Genomic DNA, 17,120 nt, shown 5'->3' on the forward strand with positions numbered 1-17,120 from the left:
GGTACACACATAACCGTCTTGTGTCATGAGCCATGTGAACAAGGTTTTCCGTGCTCCAACACCAGAATGTGCCCCATTTTTCTAGTGTATCTTAAAGCATTCCTTCTTGTATGATATATATGAGTCAAACACAAGCTTACTCATACACTATTTTAAGGTCTTGTGTGATGTTTCAGCTGAACCCCTAATTTTTTTGAGCATTATATACAGTATAGTGGCGGATCCAGGATATGATCAAGGGAGGGGCTAAACCATAGTTTGCAGTTTTATCCAGTGTAAATCAGGATTGAAGCCCATTTTATGCAGTGTATACTTGAGTGTGAAGAGAGGGGGGGCGATAGCCACCTTGGATTCGCCTCTGTATATATATATATATATATATATATATATATATATATATACATGATCGAAAATGGCCTCGAATCCATACTCGCTGAGATGAACAGAAGATGCCGTTTAAATCCACAATTTCAGCCCCATTAGTACTTTAAGGGGGATGGTGACATGTAAAGATAATTGAAAATTATCCGTATTAATGTCAAATTCATAGTTTTGGGGCTCCACAACTTCATTGGTGGCAGTTTTGGTGCCCTTTGCGTCCAAAATGAAACGTATTCTCCCCGTGCGAAGAACGGATATTCTGCTAGTCTGTAATAACTAACGGAAGTTTCACTTAATATATTTCTCGCTGCTCAAATTTACTCACTTGTGCGGTATATGTGTGTAAAGTAGAATTAAAACCTGTTGCTTTAAGTATTTTTCCGTTAGCGAAATACATTGTAATAATAGGATGTCGATAATCCTAACGTCAAAAATCCGAAGGCGGTCCCTAGAAGCTTTTTACATTTTGTCTTAACGCTAGCGATAAACAAACAATAGCGTGTCCATCGACGTTATGTGAAGTCAGTGTTTTTACAAAAGTTCATTTATATGTAATTCTTCGTCATGTATTTTTATTTTTATTTTTTTTTTAGGCCTATAAGTTTTAAGTGTGACATACAAGAACAGTGTTATTTAGAGTACAAGCAGGTTCTTCAGAAACATTAAATGTAAGTAGCCTTACATACGATATTGTAATTACTGTATGTACTGAATAACCACTGTATCGATAGAAGAACATATCGTACAGTATATATAAGCCTAAATGGCATTTTCTTGGTCATTTTCGAAAATCCGAACAATTTGAAAATCCGAACTACCTGTGGTCCCAATTAGTTCGAATTTTCGACTTCCCACTGTATATGTTGCAGACATGTTACAGCAAGTAAGATTACTAGCATCAGGCCAACAAATAGTTTTTAAACTATATTTTCCTGTTTTTGCCAATATTTCCGAACAAATTATTTTTTTCTAATGGTTTCAAAATTTCCGGAATTTTACATAGAACAATGAAGATATCTCTATGAAATCTGTTTGATTTAACATACACCGTATTAACTAAAATGATTCTATGATTAACAAAAATGATGATTCTGATAATACCCAAATTTTCCGTTTTTTCCTCAGCTCGGGAAAACCGTAAAAAAAACTTTTTTTAACCCAAAATTTCTGTTTTTTTCACAGACCTTCACAACACTAGTCTGAACACACAGTGCACCGAACACTCCTAACGATGGCGAATGTTAACACCACGACATCGGCAACTACCCTGTATAACTAAAATGAACACGTTACCATCGCCATTAGAGCTTGGCACAATGGCAGAGCGTTGCATTATCTGATGAATCCAGATATCATCTTCATCATGACGATGTGAGGGTGCGAATCCATCGTGTTCCAAGGGAACAGCTCCTTGACATCTGTACTGGGGGGCGGAGACAAACTGGCTGCGGCTTAATTATTATCTGGGGAACATTCAAGTGAGCATGCATGTGTCTATTGGAGCTCGAGCAAGGCACCATGACGGCCGAGGCGTCGCACGCTGCTTGCAGACTACGTACATCCCTTCATGATGGCCATGTTTCTCATCGGTAGTGGCATTTTTCGACAAGATAATGCACCATGTCACAAGGCCAGGAGTGTGATGGAGTGGTTCGAGGAACACAGGAGCGAGTTCCAAGTGATGTGCTGGCCCCCAAACTCTCCGGATCTGAACCCAATCGATCACATCTGGGATGTGATTGAACGTGACCTGAGAGCACATCATCCCCTCCCTGGAATTTACGGAAATTAGATGACCTGTGTGTGCATATGTGGTGCCAACTCTCTCCAGCGACCCACCGAGGAACATTGCGACCATGCCAAGACGCGTTGCCGTTGTTATTCGTGCCAAAAGGTGGACATACTAACAATTAGATAGGTAGTCATAATGGTCTGGGTGATGTGTGTGTATATTTTAACTCGTATATTTTGTCTCGACTCGAATTTCGAGACGTCTCGACTCGAATTCGAGTCGAGTCGAGACAGAGACTGTCGAGTCGAGCCACGAGTCGAGACAGCAACATATTTTCGAGTCGAGACACGAGTCGAGACAACATTTTCTCGAGTCGAGTCGAGACAGGCTTAAATCTCGACTCGACTCGACTCGAGCGCATCCCTATTTGGAAATACAATTTCTGTCGACATTTCAGTCAGTGTTCGAATTAAATTTTCGAACGAGAGGGGGATGCTTATGTAAAAGTAGAAGGCGAAAATTTATCCCAGACAGGGTTGTTATGTTACTTCTGTTATACGAGCCGGACATAAATTTTTACCGAAGGGGAATTTCCCCGGCATCCCCCGTTAATTCGAACTATGATTTTAGTTAGGGGGCTGCAAAAAAATTTGGGGGGCTGAGCCCGCCCTAGCCCCACCTGACTACGGGCCTGCTTAGAAGATACCCTCGACGTCCTCCCAAAAAGAGGGAAGTTGCCGAAAACATCGTCCTCACAGAAGAGAAGGGAAGGAGACGATTGTTAGCAGACTACGATGCTGGGACCCCGACTCCTTATTGGTCACCGCACAGGATTGATCTTCTAGCAATTTTGATGTCCAATGAATTAGAGGACTTCCCATTCTTCTTTATGGTCTAAATAAGTGTCACCGAACAACTTGTACAAACTGTGTTAGTAGTGAAGTGTTGTGTGAGTGTTGGTGCCAATTACGACGAACCGGAATGGAAAACTTTAAGTTCGTAAGTAGTAAGCATTTATTGACATACATCTGAATCTGTTGCAGTTTCTTTACAAATGCCTATAACTCTGCTGTCCCGTCTGAATGTCTGTTTTGAGGCTAAGTGTTGTTTTCAGTCCGACACTAATCAACATTTTCCTAGAAACTAAATCCCAAATTAGATTCATTTTAGAAAACAAAGGTACTCGCATTGAGCCTCACACACTACCTTTGCTATTAATGAATGTTTCCTTTTGCTCAATTTCCTCCACGAAATTTGTGTATCTTCTATTTACTGAAATAATCTCCCTAGTAGAATAAACATGAGAATACTTTCTAGATTTGTAGGTATGGAAACCTCATCTGGAAAAGAGCGTTTAGTTTGCGCTGTGCCTCTGAGCCCAGGTAAGCCTCGGTAGCATTGGCACACAACGTAGTGCCGAAACCCGCTCTCACCCTAGTGGTCCTGAGCACACACAACGTGATACCGAAACCCTTCCCCCAGGCTCACATATAATGTGATGTCAAAAACGTCGTACCGACTCGAACCAGTGACCCCCCACACTTGATGTTACAACCCGATTCTTTCGACAGGAATCGAACACAGACCTTTTGGGCGCAGTATATATGATGGTGTCCATGAATACACACTTTGTTGACGTTCTAAGATTTTATCACACGGTACCCTTACTCCTTTTGGTAATGTACTCACCCTTTTATTACCTCTTCATGTTGTCGCTTAATGTTTAGCTCATTGTACATATGTTTTGTATTAACAAAAGAGACACTGACCAAAGCTTAAAACCCACTTTATTTTAAATTCTAATTTGTAACTGTTTCGGATATCTAACATATAATTCTTCAGACACTATCGAAATTAATGAAAATACAGACAAATATATATAAATGTTGTTATAACAAAGTTTAAATTCTTTAACCTCTGAAGGAAGAGGATCTATTGAAGAAAGTAATGAAAGAAGGAAGAGGTTTCAAGAAATGGATAAATATACAAGGAAGGATACCAAGAATGAAAGGTTTCCCAAAATTACACAAGAAAGAAGTGAAGCTTAGACCAGTACTAGACTGTAGAGGCAAATACTGGGAGCCACTAGAGAAGGAGTTGAAGGGGATTTGTGAAAGCATAAGAGAAGGACAAGAATCGTGCAGAGGGAAGAACACAGAAGAAGCCAAGGAATTGTTACGAAGAGTGGATCTTATTGGAGGCAGAAAACTTATGTTTAGTCTTGATGTTAAGGCTATGTTCCCGAGCCTTAGTAGAGAAGCAATAATAAGTGTCATAGAGGAAGAAATGGGTAGTAAAAGTATAAAAGGATGGACAAAAGAGAAAGTAGTTAAGGCTTTGAAGGTAATATGAGAAAACACTTATTGTATAATAAGGGAGAAAGTGGTAAAAATAAGAAAAGGAATCAGTATAGGTTCGAGGCTGAGCCCAGTACTGGCAGAAATAATTATGAACAAATGGGAGAAAAAGGTGAAAGAAGAAGGGTGTAAGAACTTGATCATATTTTGTAGGTATGTGGATGACTGTCTAGGCTTGTGGAAAGGGACTAGGAGACAATTAGAGAACTTCAAAGATAATGTGGAAGATAAAGAAAAAGCCATAAGCTTGGAAATGGAGTTGGAAGAAAATGGAAGAATAAACTTTTTTGACATGACCATAATAAAACAAGAAGGGCTGGTTACGAGAAAGAGTGCTCAGCGGGAGTGTACTGCCATGAGAGGAGCGACGTGGATAGGAGTACAAAGATAAATTTCACAACAAATATGATAAGAAGAATATAAATGATGGAGGACGAAGAGGAAGGAAGGAAGGAGAGCATACAGAAATTCTACAGACAGTTAGAGAAGAACGGTTACAGCAAGAAAGAGTTAGAGAAGGAAGAAGAACGCAGGAAGAGGAAGAGAGGGAGAAAGAAGAATGAAGAGGATGAGAGTGGTAAATGGCATGGCATAGAAAGTATGGGAGAAGAAACGGAGAAACTGAAGAATTTATTGAAGAAAGGAGGGGTCAGAACTTATAGAAAGAGTGGAGAAACTTTATTAAGATCAATAAAGAAGAAGAATAGAAAAGGAACTAAAAAAATTAATGAAGAGGAAGAAGGGGTCATCTACAAGGTATGGTGTGAGGACTGCGATATGTCATATATAGGAGAGACAGGAAAGAGAATGAAAGAAAGGATAAAACAACATGAAGATGATGTTAGGAGGACGGAAGATACCAACGCCATATACAAACATGTTAAGGAGACGAATCACGGAATTAATTGGGATAAGACGGAAGTATTGCAGATGGAGAAAAGAATGATAATAACGAAGTGGAAAGAAGCGGATTGTATAAAGAAGGTAGGAACAGATAAACTGATGAACTGGACAGGGGGATTACCAATTAATGAATTATGGCAAGGAAGTTTGAATAGCATAGAGAAAAAGAAAATAAAAAAAGGACCTTATAAGAACCAAAAAATGAAGGAACGTGATTAATTGGAAAGTGAACACGAAGACTTATAGGATTGGCTGACGGCCTCAGTAGATAAGAAAAAAAAAATAAAAAAATAAATATAAATATAAAATAAAAAAGTACAACAATGACTACGTATATATGTCTGTTAAAAGAATTTAAACTTTTTTTTATAACAATGACTATATATATGACGGTTAAAGAATTTAAACTTTGTTATAACAACATTTATATATATGCCTGTATTTTCATTAATTTCGATTGTGTCTGAAGAAGGAAATGCTAGATATCCGAAACAGTTACAAATTATAATTTAAAATAAAGTGGGTTTTAAGCTTTGGTCAGTGTCTCTTTTGTTAAAACAATCAATCAAAAGCCATGAATAGTCTTAGTATATGTTTTGTAATCACATTGTCATTATAGGAAGAGATCTTACTGACCTACTCGCCTCATACACTGTAATCGGCTTACTTACTTCCTTGTTGTTATTAATGGCACGACTACGAAGATAAGCATCGTATGCCAGTCTCTTGATGGGTCATTGTCCGCATGTCGGCAGACTCCAGGCAATCCCTCGGTGGTTTACTGGATGCTATCCACTTGCTAGCGATAAGAAATCGTAAGCACCTAAAGAAAAACGCGAAGGAGCTCAGAGAGGCAATTGCTCTTCGTTTGCGCAATAGAACAATTTGTAGGCAGCCTTTTTCTTCCTCATCGTCATCCGACATGGCAGACCAAAATAATGGTGTAAATACTGGGATCGTGTTGAACCAGAGTGTGGTTACCCCAAGCAATCAATAAACCCCACCTTCACCGGTCGTACATGTTCACAATGCAGCTTTTCGCTATCCGACTTTTGATGCGGATAAAGATGATATTCAGGAATTTTTAAAGAAATGGACGATGTTATTTTACTCAGTACAAGGTGAAACCGAATCAGTCTGTAACTATGTTTACGAGAAAATTATTATTTTGGATAAATGCGATAATTTGTCTAATGAAGAACAATGTTCATTCATTAAAAACGAATTTTTGCCTTACTATTTGGACAGGAATGGTTTTCATGCCTTTGACGACCCAGACGAGCTTTTGGAGGTTCTAACAGAAATTGAACTAAACAAAAATCGTCTAGAACGCAGACAGACGAAAACATTAGAAGATAAAGTCAAAGCGGCAGTACAAAAAGAGATTGCGTCTTTCAAAACAAACACTTTTACAGTCTATTGTATATTCATTAAAATATATATTCATGAAACATATGGGGCATTGGGGAGCCCAGGCCCTAAGAATTAGCGTCCTTGATGGCGAGTCACATTGAATTTTTATGCTAGAGACATCAAACCGTTTAATTGCGTTCTTAATGCAGTATTGTTATTAAATTGCATTGAATGATGCATTAAGACTAATTTAAAACAAGTATAACGATTTCAATTTGTTATTGTTAACTTTCATATTATTAACCAATTGATGGGTTTCTCAGTAAGAAATATTCATGAAACTGAAGACCATCGGTTAAAAAAATAATTGTGTAACACTAACTCATGCTGAGGCTCATTCAGTACGTCTTCAAATATTCTGCGTACAGTTACGAAACACATAAAAAAAGAAAAAAAAAGTCATTGACTTACTATCCCGATTATCTTTTCGTTTACGCAAACCGTTAGCGAAAATGCCCGTTGTCTTTCCAAAGAATTTTTTATTGACACCGAAAAAATTATACTGTAAAATTGAAGTTTAAATGGAGCATGATATTAATGAAAACATGTTTTTATTTTAGGCAACGTAACTGTTATCATAACTATTTTGAAGTGTATCGCAAGTATAGCGTTGCTATAACGCAAAACATTACTGAACGTCTCTATAGTCATTGCACAGTCTTCTACCGGGACCAAATAATTTATATCGTCCTGGCACCCTGCGTCTGTGTGAGCGTTTCTCAGTGAACTGTTGTAAATTTCTCCCACGTAGCTTATATCATTCATGTATTCTGAAAGTGCTAACGTGGTTGTGTATGCATTAATATATCAGGTTAGTGTTTCACGTCATGATATATACATATATACTTTTTTTTTTTTTTTTTTTTTTACCCCTACCGGTCCTTCACAATGTTCTCCAGAATACTTTTCCCTGGGTCATACACAGTGTTCGAAATGAAAAAAAAAAAGCAGAGGCGATATGTTTTATTAAGATTTTGACTCGACGTACCTGTTATTTAAATATTGTCGTAATCACTGAAAAACCAGAGACGGTATATTCTCATTACCGGAAAACCAGAGGCGGTATGGCATACTACCGTATACCGTCTCACTTCGACCACTGGTCACACGATAATATCGTACTTGGCATAGTTAAAGTTCACGGTATCCACCAGAAGTAACTGTTAAAATACATGTTTTCACATTTCCTGTGTAAATATTTGCTCCAGTCAAAGGGAAAAAAAAGCTGCAATACAAAATACACAAACGAATCTGACTTAACAGATTTAAACGAACAATATGTTACTGGGTCAGGGTAGTGATGGGTAAATTTCCAGGAAGAAATTTTTCAGGAATATTCCCAAATGTAGGAATTTTTCGTGAATTTATGTACAATCTCAAAGAAAATTGCATTCTATTACTATGTTATGATTTAAAAGTTAGATTCGTTTCTATCACAGTATATTATTACTGTTGTTCCCGGAGTCTTTAAAATGTATATTCTTAACGATGTTATTTTATTAATACCGTAAGACGGGGTTACTTTGCACAAGATTTAAGCCATTTTAAAGAAAATCGCATTTAACTTACAAACCTGATGATTTAGAACACTGTAATTTAAACATATAATAGCTAGATATATAAGAAAAACATGAGTACAAGTTCATTAGTAAACATTCAGTATAACCATAGTTATTGAAATATATACTTTGGTGAAAGTAACCCAGTAACTTTCCACAACATACAAAAAAAGTATGTTCAACATACGAACATAACGTTTTTGTGCAACGTTTTCCCTTCAGTATTTATACATTTTACTTTCTACACAAAACTGCTTGCAGTCTATTAGAATGATGATACCGGTATCAGTACTTAGCTTCAATTATTTATATTTGTAAAGAAAATTATGTATTTTCTGATACCGGCACAGGAACCGCATTCTAATAGTTCACTGTGTTCCACAAAAATGCCAACTCAGGAACAAAAGAAATCGCCGTGGACTGATTTTCCTTGGTTATTCCTTATGGTCAAGAGTATATCCCAACTATAATTAGTTGGAGATTTACGTGATTTGGGACTTTCAGGCTGAAACTCTCTTAAATTGCATGATTTTTTTGTTCCTTTTTTCTTTTTAATCTAATGTTGGTCATTCCTATGCGTATAAGCTGCAAGCTCCCTACAAAAGTGTAGTGATTTCTAAAAAAAAAATAAATAAATAAAGAGAAAATGAAAACGAAGTCTGTGAGTGAAACCTCTCTCAAACTACTTTTCTGGATCCGCCGCTGTTCATAATTTATTTTCCAACAGTAAATTCATTCCGGCATTTTCCTAAATAGAAAATCTTTTTCGCTCCCACGAACGAAAATAGGTGATTCCTGTAGGTTTCGAGCTCCTGAGTTCGAATCCGTAACCTGTTTTTCTCCAGGACGTACCAGTTTTCAGGGAGGAGGGGAAGGGTTTCAATATCCACCGAAAGATGTTATTCTCCACCCATAAAAATTTGCACGTTATAATTTAAATATCAATAAGAATTATGCAGATAAAATTGCATAAAAGTTAAAGTTTAACACTTACGTGTCACTTGGTTTTCCTACTCCTCTTGTAATTACTACAGGGTGTCTCGCGTGTTACATTCCAACAGAAGTTTGCCAACATGTTCACACTCCAGTTACCACCGTAGCGCCTCTCCATGGTAGCTATTTGCTGGTGAAACCCTTCCCCGTGTTCGTCAGAGACCTCCCCCAAGCTGTACATTTCAGGGAAGAAGTCCAGGTGGCAATCCAGGAAGTGTAACTTTAGGGACATATTGCATCCCATGTTACGAAATGAAGTAATTAACCTGCCCACAATGTCTTTGTAATCAGGAGAATTATACTTCCCTACAAAGTTACTGCACACTTCCCGAAAGCCTAACTTTTACTTCATTAAGGTTAGAAGAAAATATAGTATCCTTAAAATCGTCTCTGATTTGAGGTCCCGTAAAAACACCTTCTTTCACATTGGCCTCGCTGAGTCTTGGGAATAGTTTTCTGAGATGATTAAATGCTTCACCATCCCGGTTCAGGGCCTTGACGAAGACCTCCATAAGTCCTAATTTGATATGAAGGGCTGGTAAGAATATTTTCTCCGGATCCAAAAGACGTTCATTAGCCACGTTCATCTCCCCTGGGACTAGTTGCTTCCTTGGCGACCATTTTGTGATGGTGTACTGATCTTTGGCTCGATTATCCCAATGACTTAAGAAGCAGCAGGGCTTTATGTAACCTCCTTGTAAACCGGTGAGGATGACAATAACCTTAAGGTCAGCGCATACAGACCACTGGAACTGTTCGTACTTTATATTCTGCAATAGGTTTCACATATTCTCGTATGTTTCTTTCATAAGTACAGCATGAGCAATAGGGATGGCTGGCTTTTCATGGTCATTGTGCAACCCTGCCTTTAGACTTATCCTAGAGGAATCTACGAATAGCCTCCAATCTTCAGTTGTCCCATAAGCGATGGAATGTTACTGCAATACACCAAATTACCATCCTTGTAAAATTAGGAACTACGCTCACCTCTCTTTTCCTATACATGGATATATTCACATCTTGGTTTCGTCCATTATTGAAGGCGTGATGCAAGCAACAAGGGCTTGGGGAGGTTTAAGTCTCTGATCAGATCATTCAGCTCTTCCTGACTTACCACATGTAGTTCATTAGTGTCAGGCACTGGAACGTAGTTGGGATCTGGCTGTGTACTCGAAGATTGTGCAACATGCTCACAAACAGCAGATTCTTCATCGGATGAAACACTGCACAGGGTGTATGAGTCTGGTGCTACGGGTACAGGCACACAAACATAATGTTTCGCAGGTCTCCTCGCGGAATCCAAGTTAGGATACTGTATTTTATGCTTCATGTTTTTTGAAAGACCTTTTATATTAGTCAGGCAGAAGTAACAGTTTGAAACACGATCACGGGGCTCACGCCAAACCATAGGTACGGCGAACGACATCGATTTATGTGTACCTTTCAACTATCCTGTGAGAGTACGCGCACACGAGTTACAACTTTGTTTCGGAGCCCAAACGCGATCCTGGTCGCCGATTTTACACCCGAAGTACAAATAGTAGGCTCTCTTCAGGAACGGTGACAATGGCCTACTTTGTACCTTGAAAATCACTTCCCCACATATGCAGTAGAATGAATCTGTGGAATTGTTGCAAGTTCTCGACATGTTCGTTTAACACAAACGTCAAAATTTCACGCAAAAATATTTTTCACCTACGGTATACACAGACACAGCGTAACACCACCTTCTAACACGAACATCAACTCGAAACTGAAATATTTGTTTCACGCGACAACGTGGTGTATGTCTTGACGCCTTTTTTTTTTTTTTTCAACAATTTGTCTGTCGTCTAGACGAAAGAGAGCCGACGAATGATCGCAAGTTGATTACGAAACCTTTCTCCGTCAATAACACATAGGTTTTAATGTATGCAGTGTGGAACGACAATAAATCTTTGCAATCCAAGCGGAGGGGGTACGTTTCCGGGGGTCGTAAGCTAGAGAAAACAATGTTGCTGGGATATAGTCTAGTAACAGTTCTTGGATTAAGATAAAAATTCAGAATTATGCAGTCCAAACACGGAAAACACGTATTAAATACGAAAAATACGATTTTTCTGTCGACTATGGAAACAGCACCCCGCCGGAAAAAAAAACTTACGTGCTGGAACTTTCTCGATTTGATATTCGTCATCAGCTTCTCGAAATCTATCCGGTATACCCTTTCACCCTCGTAAAAATTCATAATTATGTACTTCAAACAGGAAAAACTCATATTAAATACGAAAAATACGAATTTTCTGTCAATTATGGAAACAGCAGCCCGCAAAAAAAAAAAAAAAAAAAAAAAAAAAACTTAGGTGCAGGAACTTTCTCGATGGGATATTCGTGATCAGCGTCTCGAAATGTATCGGGTACACCGTTTCACCCTCGTGGGAGGATTTTCATGCCGACCAAGTACTATTGTATCAAAGTCACATTATACACAACAGTATTCTACGAAACTGACTTAACTTTGACGGAAAATCTTGTACGTGATATCTTTCAAATTTGGCGGCTTTTACAGTGACTGCTTTCCATACCTCTACAACAATGAACCCTCCCGGTAATTAGAACTGATGTTAACCGTCAATATTATAGCGAAAATACAGTTAATGTTCTGTCTTACGGTGCCAATTGAAACTTTTCTTTTCATGGTTTTGCCGACAGAGGACTGTGAAACTCTTTTCATATTTTGTGCAAATTAACCCCGTCTTACGATGTTTCATTATATTTAGAGAGTACGCATAAATGGATATTTATTTACAATATGATCTATGAAAGTAAATATGTTCCAAAATTGTTATCGTAAGTCCACACACTTTCAAACCGCTAAATAGTTCAAATTTAGATATAAGTGGGTTTTCTAAACTTGTCTCTACTACTGATATTATAAACATATTAAATTTTTAAATGTTATAAACAAATTAAGTTACTGCCAGAAAACACATGTCCCACCATTTTGTCAACATTTGCACATAAATATGCATGTTCACAATATTTGCAAGATACTTTCCTATCTTCATAGTTGTGTATGTAACACTGCCACACACGACCCTCCTTCCTACCTATTTCTCGAAATTTCATGCGTTAATTCACATGTAAAGGAAGTCCGAGTACCTGTTAAGAAATTCAAGTCAGGGAGAGGAGACACACCGACGTGTATTACAAAAATGGTTCAGGGTTTACTAATAGTACTTTATCTCTATTTCTATATAATTCTACATTACTGTACAAAATGGTTCCTTTTTATCATTTGTAAATTAATATTTTGCTACTTTTAGCTGTTGTTTAGCTTTCGGAGAGCCAGATTTTGCACCAACTTTTTTGCGATATTCCATTCCGATGAGGTAGTTTTATGGTTTCATACGTTAAATTACGTTACCAACATTAACCTCAGACAGGATTGCCGAGCAAGCGTTAGCGAGTGAAGGCGGGTAAGAGCCCCGCAGGACACGTTGTTTTCTATCTTCGTTACCAACAATTCACTTTCTTTTCTCACATAAATCACTTCGACTTACCTTTACGGTTTGTACAAATCCCCAACTGCCCTAAAAAATTGTGTTCAATACTTCCTTGACTACTTGCACACCACTGTCAATTAATTTCTTCCGTAAATCATCCTAGTTTTGGCCCCCCAATACTAAGCAATTACCCTCCTTTTTAGTGCAAATGGAAATGGAATTTAAAAAATCATATTGTTCGTTATATAAAGTAAGAGTTAAAGAATTTTAAAATTTTAGCCTCCAAATTCTTTAAAACCTAGAAGTAAATCATAATATATTAAAGTAAGTAGTCATATGGTTCTTATAATTTGGAAGATAAAGTAAAGAAATGAAAAATACAATCTATCCCGGGAATTTATAGGCCAGGGAAAAAACCCGGTAATATTCACATTTTTAAAATTCCTTTCCACCAGGAATATTCCCACTGACCATCACTAAGTCAGGGAGGGCGAAACTGGTAGAACAGAGCTGAAGGTCGAGTGTGCTTCCGTAGGAGCAGGAGCATCAGTGACTCTAATGCTCAAATTTTTCCTAGCGTAATATTTAGCTGATAGAGGCTTGTGTGTGTTAGAATCGAAAAAGGATACAGGGTTAATTTCTGTCCGCCTTCATCTAAACAGAATACTTTTCCTAGCTGAAGAGGTCCAGAAGTACGTAAATAATACAAGTGTACGGGAGATATGAGTTGTAGTAAGAGAACTGTAACTAATTTCTGGAATTTGGGACATAATGGCAGGAAATAAAGGCAGGAAGACAAAATGGCAGGAGGACGAAATGGCAGAAGGACACAATAGCAGGAAATTAATTTGGCAAAAATTATAACTCCTAGGGCTCGTATTTTTAGGTTTTACCTGTTGTGTTTGTTAGTAGGTAACGGTTCTCGATTTATTCATTTCTACCTTAAATGTCCAAAGCATATAAATACAGCTAAATTGAACCAAGAGCGTAAAATAGGATAAATATCAGTTATCCATGTCGTAACTTTTTTCTTAAATTTATTTCTTTGTAACCATCTTCCAATTGATATTTTTGCTTTATAACAATTCTAAGTAGTACAACGTTTATTTATGACGAAAGAATTTTCCCGTGGACTCCCTCTGAATTTCTCTCAGGGTCTAGCGATCATGTGACAAATAATTAAATCTCCTAACTGCTTTCACACACAATATAATTTTGAAACTTGGGATCCTAGTGGTATCTTTGTGTCTGTAGTATGTAATAATGCTGATACGTTATTCTCTTGAACATCTTAATGGCATTTGTCGTTTGACTTCCGAAGATTAAGTTTAGGCTGCAAGTACAAGTTGCCTATAGTTAAAACATATCAAATGTACGATCTTGTTCAATAAAACCTGCCCCTGCCCCTCCCCCTCCTCTATCTGAAGAGCCTTATATTGTTATTCACATATGACATTCAAAGACAAGGCAATCTTCTTTATCCAGTCATATTTTTATTTCAAGTGTAAGTATTAAAATGTGCTACGCATAGTTGCAAGAGGCTGGGTGTATTTTTTCTTTCTTTTTTTTTTGTTAATACTGAACTTAGGTACCTAATATTAGAACTAATTTTGTTCATGTATTAATGTAAAAAGCGGCCGCGTGATTTTCGACCAATTATTTCATCACTGGTATCTATGAGCAATGAGATAACAACAGTGGAAGACATTACTACTTGATCGCCGGACCTCACGAAAATGAGAAATATAAGGGAATATTATTTAGTTTTTCACCCAAAATACTAGGTTGTGACCTTGGCTCAGTTGGTACCGTCAAATGGGGTGAATAGGAACACATTTTTGGCTATATAAGTCTGGTGATGTTTAAGATTTCGCGTATCAGATTATTCCCCAAAAAAGGTCTTAATATGCTAATGAAGTTCAGTAAACGTCATATTAATTTATCAACTCCACTTTTCTTCACCTTGATTTTTCTTAATGTTTCTATTCACCCCATGGGTAGGGGTGAATAGAAACAATGACTATTTTCATTGTTGTTTCTTTTATACTATTGGAAAGATTAAAAGAAACAGCGTATTTGTTAAGACGAACTATTTATTTGATACCTGCAAGATATAAGTTCAATAAGACCAGTATTACGTAAGTTACAAACTTATAAAACAATACAATGCACAATATAGGTACAAACGACCATACAGTTTTGATGATATTTGAGTAAGATTTAAACCACTGAAATCACCAGGGAAACTTATCATGAGTTGAGTTGATTTTGAGGTTAACGTCCCGTTCAGCAGCGAGGCTACATGAGACGTGGACCTACTGATTAACGTGGAATCACAACCACATGAGCTCCCGCTGGGAATCGACCCGGGTCTCCCACGCCAAAGGCGCATACGCTGACCGCTTAGCCACGAAGGAGCCCGAAATTTATCATATACTTAAAGCGTGCTGACGAACTCCTAATAAAACCCAACAGTTTCGTAACAATATCCTCATGTAGTAAGAACGATTCTTAAAAACTTTCTGAAAATTTCATTGTTTATGTGCTCTCTTATAAAACACTCCCACATATCCATCACGTTCACATTTTCGCACTTGGGTAGTGAATAGTCTTATCGAGTTTTAGCTTCTCATAAACCTTTACCACAGCAAAATCACCAGCTTTAGAAAACCACCATCTAGTTCGTGATCGTCTGGAATGTTGTCTTTCTCCTCTTCCGACAATATAAGGGTAGGTTGAGTTTCGTTGTGATTTGATAAAAATGTATCATTTTCAGAAAACAAACCAAAACTCTTACCAGAAACATATATTCGTACTCTCTTCTTCCCTTGTTTAATTTTTTCATCTTCTCTCATGCTCTTGAGAAGATCCAAAAGGAAACGATTTACAGTCTGAGGTGTCTTTTGCTGATCTGTTTCTTCTCGTTCATTGTCTCTTTTTGGCAGCATCCTCAGTATTTGGTCTCGACAAAGGGGAAAAATTCCACACTTTTCAAATCCAGCTTTGATGTTTTCCTCCTTCAGTTTGTCACACATTTTTTTTTTTCAGAAGACTGGGAAATTTGTTCTTAGAGATTGTTGACTCTTTCCTATCATGTCCTTTTTTCCGCTTCTCAAGAATTTTCCACTCCTCAAGAAGTGTTTCTATTCACCCCGCTAATTAAAAATCATAACAATAACCCAGTAAAGTTAAATTTTGAATAAAAATAATTTACGAAAGGAAAACTTTTTCTATAAACGTCAGTACATAAAACAACAAACTACAAAATAGACATATGTTCAAATGCAACAAATATGAAAATGTCATACTTACAAAGAAGTTTTAGGAGCGCTAAAATACCGTATAAGATTTCAGTAATACGTTAATGCTACTGCCGTCTACCTCAGTGTTCCCAACTCAGTAAAACATTTTGTCTCTTCTCTGAACACTTTAGCCGTATAAGGCTATGTTGAGATATTTCAGTTTTCTTGATTAATTTATCGTCCAGATAAATCCAAAACTAATCTGGGAGTTTTGTTTATTTTCACCCCCATGTTTTTATTCGCCCATTTGGCAGTAGTGGTTATTGTTCGAAGTAAAGTATAGACGTATGGCATAGAAGCGAGGCCTAATGCATAAAACACGAACCAACTTGTGCTTGATGTCCACTAGAAAGCACGAATACTCTCATACCAGTCAGGGCAGGAGTGCAGCAAGGAGTCCCGAACAATAACGATTGCGTCAGCGGCGGTGGGTATACGTATATACGAGGATAGTAGAAAAACACTTTATTAATGGCTTATGTGTTGAACAGCGTTGAAAGAGATACTGAATACAATCCAAATAGTATTAAAATGTGCTAAATTAGGTTAGAATAGATTTGGTTAGATGTTCCTTTTCTTTCCCGCAATTTCGTTTCCATTCTTACTACAAACCGTTCGCGTGTTTAGTAGAGCATGCCTTTCAGAAAATTTCAACAACAGACACTCCTTTTTGTACAACTCGAGAATATTCAGTAACTATATTGTCATTTACGCAACATTTCCACACTGCTTTTCTCACAAATCGCAAGTGTATTTCTACGCAAATAGTCCCTTCCACCTTCATATATAGTGCTGCTTGCAACATCAAAACCAACTAAAGCAACTATTTTCTTAAATTCAACTATTCCGTTCATCTGATTTCATTTACTCTTGTTTAAAAATCAAACTAAATTCTCCAATTAATCTTTTAATTTTTTAAAATAGATCCGCCAATGTAGCTGTTAACCCATAGCTATGAACATAACAGTTTTCTGACAAAATTTGATGAAGATATT

At 37.4% G+C, this 17,120-nt stretch overlaps 1 protein-coding gene across 2 annotated transcripts in view; it reads left to right on the plus strand.

The window, feature by feature from the left end:
• The first annotated feature begins 7,464 nt into the window (after window positions 1-7,464).
• The window catches only part of LOC145692619 (uncharacterized), a 67,602-nt gene continuing 57,946 nt past the window's right edge, over window positions 7,465-17,120 (plus strand). Inside the window, exon 1 of one of the 2 annotated variants that reach the window (XM_081767942.1) lies at window positions 7,465-7,597. The gene's annotated coding sequence lies outside the window, so the exon portion shown is untranslated. The remainder of the gene's footprint in view (window positions 7,598-17,120) is intronic. The other variant, XM_081767943.1, reaches the window with a different exon arrangement.

The sequence above is a fragment of the Thermobia domestica genome, chromosome 8 (assembly GCF_964235325.1).
Source record: "Thermobia domestica chromosome 8, izTheDome1.hap1.1, whole genome shotgun sequence".
NCBI lineage: Eukaryota > Metazoa > Arthropoda > Insecta > Zygentoma > Lepismatidae > Thermobia > Thermobia domestica.